Genomic DNA, 6,490 nt, shown 5'->3' with positions numbered 1-6,490 from the left:
AGCCAACAAAACTTCTGCAGGCTGTATCTTTGGACTCAGACCTCGAAATTGGGCCTATTATATGTCAAAATGGCCGGCTCGGAAAGAGATTTCTAATGGTCTAGGCTTTAATCCAATAAGAAGAGTAAAAATGGACGAAAAAGCTATTGTAGTAATTTCTAATAGAGATTTTAGGCTTGATTTAGTAGCCCAAAATATAGCTCCAAAGCACATGCACGAAATTGTAAACCTAGCCCTCTCCTATATAAAGAGGACTAAGGCAAAACTCTAACTCTAACTCTCTCCTCTCCTACCTCTTGTCTCTTAGTTTTTCTTTTTAGTAAACCTAGTTTATGTTTTATTAGCCTAGTCACAATTAATTCAATTCTAGTTATTTTTAATAAAATAGTTCTTTCATTATGTCTTCTTCTTTCTATTATTTATTCCATGATAGTCCCATGATTCATAGCTAAACCTCCATTAGAGAGGTCTGATTGAAGCTTTGATGAATACTTGATGTGTTAATACAGAATCATTGTATTTAAGAGTTTCAATTCTAGGGGGTAGTTCATTTACCATGAGAATAGGTTTAAACTTTCTCTCATGCTAATTATTAGTTAGTTAGAGATATCATGAATAATTAGGAATAAAACGACCTAACCTTTATGTTGAACCTTGTGTGAAAACATAAATATTAGGGTTGCAATAAAAATTTATACTAGCATGTTAGGGATTAATCAAGAAGATATAAAATCTCCCTAATTCCTTCTTTATATTCACATTTTAATATTAAATTGTCATAGTTAATTTAGAATATCTTTAGTATTAGTTCTCACCATATTAGTTCTATTAGAATTATTACTCTCATCATATTGTTGAATTGTTTAAATTAGTGAAATTGTTACGTTCTAAGCAACTAGGAGTGGAACGAATTCTTACTCAAGTTATTGCATGATAATAATCGAGAGTAGAACTTTGATATAAAATAGTACAAATAATAGCTTTACTTCTTCCTAGCATAATTAGTTAAGATTAGGTAAAAGGGTTATTTTGCGTTTATTAGTATGAACTCTTACCTAAACCATGAATGATTTTTGGTATATGTATGAATATCTTAAGCTACAGTTATCTAGGAAGTGCGTGCACACGATCATTGAAACCGATCCATCTAGTTTTGCTAGGCTGAAAGTTTTTGTTTGCTACAAAAGACATTTTTGAAAAGTTTTTCAGAAAATAAAGGGATTGAGAAGGGGAAAGGATTTTTAAGAAAGGGAAATTTTGAAAATTTGTAACAGTTGAGTCTTTTAATGTCAGATTCTCGAGACAAAATAAAGAGGTGGAGGCAAAAGATAGAATTAAATAGATAATAGTATCACTTTGAGTTACTATATTTGTTTAATTCTCGTTTAGAGATGCCTCGTTTTTTTTTAAGTTGGTTTTCTCAATCAAAATATATCTCTAACCATATAGAGGCTTTGTCAAGAAGATAAAAGTATACGTTAGTCTGGTATCATTTTGGTTACTCTGGGGCGTATAACTTTCATTTTTTTATCCTCTAGTTTTGAAAACTATGGAGAGATATTTTAAGAAACTCGTACTCGAAGGCGGCGATTTTAGATGCTACTACTTGAAAACAAACCATAACAGATAATCTAAGGCAACTTTCGTGTTGGCTCTGTGGCGAACCCAATCTAGACAGAAGAGCTTCAGCTACGCGAGTTGGGGGATTTACCGCACAAGACATGGAATGTCCTGACCCGGGTGAATAGCTCGGTGATATAGGTGACCCTTAGTAAGCAAAGCTGATCTCAAACCGCCCCTATATTGCGTTGTTTTAAGGGTTGGTTTGTGTAAAATCTATTGCCCATTTTGAAAAATCACTTAACTATTGATGTATTGAGAATCTTATCATTAATAGAATAAAGAAAATAAACATTTTTGTAAAAGAAATGTAAAATAACGAAAAGAAAAATTGTATACTCGCTCCATAGGTTCATACTTACTCCAACGACGAGTAAAAAGTGTTTTACAATGAAAATGCGAGATATACTGTGGACTAAGGCTCCGACACTTACAACCACACCCTCCAAGTGGAGAGGTCCGGTTATCTTATTGATGTATCCCCTTAAAGCAAAAGATGGAAGGGAATGGGAAATGAATACATAAGAAAAGAGGATTTAATCCTCGTAGATGGGTTGATTAAGAATGAGTTTTTAGCGCTCCAGCTTCGTTCACGTCACTTGTTGCTTCAAAGGCTGTGTTTGTTGGTTTAGGATTATGAATAGCTTGACATGGGAACATACCTTTCTGGGTTTTATCTTGGGCTATGATAAAACATAAAATGAATAGTTTTACCTACGAAATAAGCGATGAAATCAAAACGCAAGTAAAACTAAAACTAATTTATGTGTCTAATTTATCAAAGATTTCTACTCTCAATCCTATGAGGTATAGTGGAGTAGAGTGATTCGTTCCACTCCTAGTCCTTCCGCATGCTTGTTCTCACGTGTAAGTACTCTACTTAAAGTCAATGAGAGATTTACGAATGAGGCAACTAGACTACGATGCAACTACCCACAAAATGCAACTAGTCGACTATGGGAATAACTAAGGGAATGCTACGTTGATTCGATGATAAGGAGTTAGAGGGGGATTGATTCCACCTTAACTCGACTTAATCCTATTAACGACGAATCGTCGTAATCCGAATTGAACTGCTTCGCAGAACAAGTGGTTTTTCCTAATCCCTAATTACACATGGCATTCCTACCAATTCATAACTAGCATGTGAACGATTAAACCCATTCTCATGGTGAACTAATCGTTTCTAAAGTGGAAAGGAAATTACGACGATTCTACGATATTCGGAATCAAGCTTTCATCAAGGCTTCTCAACCCCCTCTAATGGAGGTTTAGCCAAGAATCATTACCCAATCATTTCCGATTACATTTAAACTAAACATGATATAAAGAATTGAAATTTACTTAATTAAACAATAATGAAATCTAATTTAATGACTCAAATGAAATAAGGACAGGAATTGAAATTAGATCTAGAAATGGAAATGACAAAATCGAAATTGATAAAAATACTACTTTATTGATCTAATCAAAATGAAGAACAAGATTCAAAGGTTTAATCTAATACAATAGTTGAAATGGAACTAAACTTAATTAATCTCCATAAAAAACTAGATCTAGAATTCATTAATGGAGGCTAACTAATCTAAATCTAATCTAGGTCTAACTATCTACCATTAACTAACTACCATTAACTATCTACCATTAACTAACTACCATTAACAAAGAGTGAAGCTTTGGTTTTTATACTCTCAGATCCAAAAATCGTGCATGGGCTTGGAGCCATGTTTTGGGCCAGAGAATCAGGCCCAAAACCCAATTCTTTCAGTCCAAAAAGGCCTCTTCAACTGCAGTTGGCTTCAACAGACTTTTCGTCCACTTCTGCTCCTCTGATTGGATCAAGGCTTAGACCATTGGAAAGCTCTTTCCGAGTTGGTCGTTTTGACATAAGGTAGGCCTCATTCCGAGGTCTGAGTCCAAAGATATGGTCTTCGGAAGTTCTGTTGACTTTGTGGACTGTTTCTGCCTGCGTGGACTTTGACTTTTCATCTGGTGACCCGGGTTCGATCCCCGGCAGCGGCGCCATTTGATAAAAGTAAAATGAATAGTTTTACCTACGAAATAAGCGATGTAACTTACAAACGCAAGTAAAACTAAAACTAATTTATGTGCCTAATTTATCAAAGATTCTACTCTCAATCCTATGAGATATAGTGGAGTAGAGTGATTCGTTCCACTCCTAGTCCTTCTGTATGCTATGTTCTCACGTATAAATACTCTACTTAAAGTCAATGAGAGATTTACGAATGAGACAACTAGACTACGATGCAACTACCCACAAAATGCAACTAGTCGACTATGGGAATAACTAAGGGAATGCTACGTTGATTCGATGATAAGGAGTTAGAGGGGGATTGATTCCACCTTAACTCGACTTAATCCTATTAACGACGAATCGTCGTAATCCGAATTGAACTGTTTCGCAGAACAAGTGGTTCTTCCTAATCCCTAATTACACATGGCATTCATACCCATTCATAACTAGCATGTGAACGATTAAACCCATTCTCATGGTGAACTAATCGTTTCTAAAGTGGAAAGGAAATTACGACGATTCTACGATATTCGGAATCAAGCTTTCATCAAGGCTTCTCAACCCCCTCTAATGGAGGTTTAGCCGAGAATCATTACGCAATCATTTCCGATTACATTTAAACTAAACATGATATAAAGAATTGAAATTTACTTAATTAAACAATAATGAAATCTAATTTAATGACTCAATTGAAATAAAGACAGGAATTGAAATTAGATCTAGGAATGGAAATGACAAAATCGAAATTGATAAAAAATACTACTTTATTGATCTAATCAAAATGAAGAACAAGATTCAAAGGTTTAATCTAATACAATAGTTGAAATGGAACTAAACTTAATTAATCTCCATAAAAAACTAGATCTAGAATTCATTAATGGAGGCTAACTAATCTAAATCTAATCTAGGTCTAACTATCTACCATTAACTAACTACCATTAACTATCTACCATTAACTAACTACCATTAACAAAGAGTGAAGCTTTGGTTTTTATACTCTCAGATCCAAAAATCGTGCATGGGCTTGGAGCCATGTTTTGGGCCAGAGAATCAGGCCCAAAACCCAATTCTTTCAATTCAAAAAGGCCTCTTCAGCTGTAGTTGGCTTCAACAGACTTTTCGTCCACTTCTGCTCCTTTGATTGGATCAAGGCTTAGACCATTGGAAAGCTCTTTCCGAGCCTGTCGTTTTGACATAAGGTAGGCCTCATTCCGAGGTCTGAGTCCAAAGATATGGTCTTCGGAAGTTCTGTTGACTTTGTGCACTGTTTCTGCCTGCGTGGACTTTGACTTTTCATCTTCTAACCGGGCTTTACAAAGGCTTTGTCTTCTTGAAAATTGACTTTTAATCACAGAACTCCTTAGCAACCAACCATTGCTCCTTTATCTCGCTAAAGTGGCACATTTCTGCACATAATGGACTTTGCAACCTGAAATGCATAAAAACACGTAATCAGTGCTAACTCTTAATTATTACTCACATAATTGGTCTAAAAGTATGTCTGTTACAGGGTTAAAACTACAGTTTTGGGCTCTTATCAGGCTAACAAATTCAGAGATTGTTGCATAGATGCTAGGATTTAGGTTTGTTATTGCATGACAAATAACATTATTTCAGTGGGCTTATCTGTTTGGACACTAGTTGTTGGTGTAAGGGGAACTAGGTCTCTTTGGTTGTTGACTGTTGTGTTTTGGTAGTTTTGGTTGAACTGGGATGAAACCAATGCTCTGTTTTAATTGTTATAGGTACCTTGCCTTTGTCCATGTCTGAATATATTTGTTGGTTTGTTAAACCCTGGGGATGGTTGGTTTTGTGGAATGTTGGTCCATGCGAAGTTTGGATGTTGTCTCCATGGTGCATTTGGTACATTGAAAGCACATACTTCTTCTAGCTGAAGTGATGATAGGTTTATGATCAAGGGACAGGTGGCATCTATATTATTTAAGCTTAGACAGAAATTGCATGGTGAGATATTTATGTTCATGGCAGGATGAGGAGTTTGGTATTTTTGTTTGGTTGTGAGGGCATCTATCTTTCTTGTGAGGGTTTCGATTAAAGTTTTGATTTATGGATCTGATTTCACCTCAAAAATACCGCTAGCCTTAGATGTACTGGGTTGGGATGTTCTGGAATTGTTTATGTCGCCTCAATGGGTACTCTTTTCAGCTTGGTTTTCAAGAAAGGTTAAGGCTTCAGTTGCACCTCTATCCAAAAAATTACCATTACTCATGTCGAGGGTTACTTTGTGTTCTGGGAGAAGGCCTTTGAAGAAACATTGGACCAGAGTGGATTTTTCTAGTTTATGGTGAGGACATGAATGGAGTAGGTCAGAGAATCTATCCCATGCTTCGGAAAATGTCTCACTTGGACTCTGTCTGAAGAACTATATTTTGCTTCTTATCTTTTATGTTTTCTTCTGTGGAAAGTACTTCTTCATGAAAGAGAACACAACTTTTTCCCATGTATCAAAAGGGTCAGCCTTCTGTGAAAGAAGCCAAGCATGACTCTTACCAACTAGAGTGAAAGGAAACACTCATTGCTTAACTTAATCGTTGGGGACGCCCGGATGATGGAAAGTATTGCATACTTCATGTATCCGATGTAGATGCTTGTATGGTAACTCGTGTTCTAAACTGTGGAATATGGGTAGAAGATTGAACACGTTCGGTGGAATGCAAAAATTGCTCATGAGCGGTGTGAGTCGTATACAAGATGGAGGCCCATCTTGCAACGGTGTGTAGAAGCTGGAGAGAGGCTCTTCAGCTTGCACTACTTCGTCAGCCATCTTAGTAGATGGAGGACTAGAAACAGGAGATGGTCTAGGACGCGTGCTCT

General features: G+C 36.2%; 1 non-coding gene across 1 annotated transcript; it reads left to right on the top strand.

The window, feature by feature from the left end:
- Positions 1 to 5,952: 5,952 nt before the first annotated feature.
- LOC147510564 (small nucleolar RNA R71) lies at positions 5,953 to 6,059 on the top strand. The gene has a single exon (XR_015219662.1). It is a non-coding gene; the product is annotated as a small nucleolar RNA R71 (small nucleolar RNA).
- Positions 6,060 to 6,490: the final 431 nt, after the last annotated feature.

This window comes from Coptis chinensis, chromosome 3 (assembly GCF_015680905.1).
Source record: "Coptis chinensis isolate HL-2020 chromosome 3, ASM1568090v1, whole genome shotgun sequence".
Lineage (NCBI taxonomy): Eukaryota > Viridiplantae > Streptophyta > Magnoliopsida > Ranunculales > Ranunculaceae > Coptis > Coptis chinensis.
Note: the sequence above shows the minus strand (reverse complement) of the source record. Positions and strands in the feature narration are given on the sequence as shown.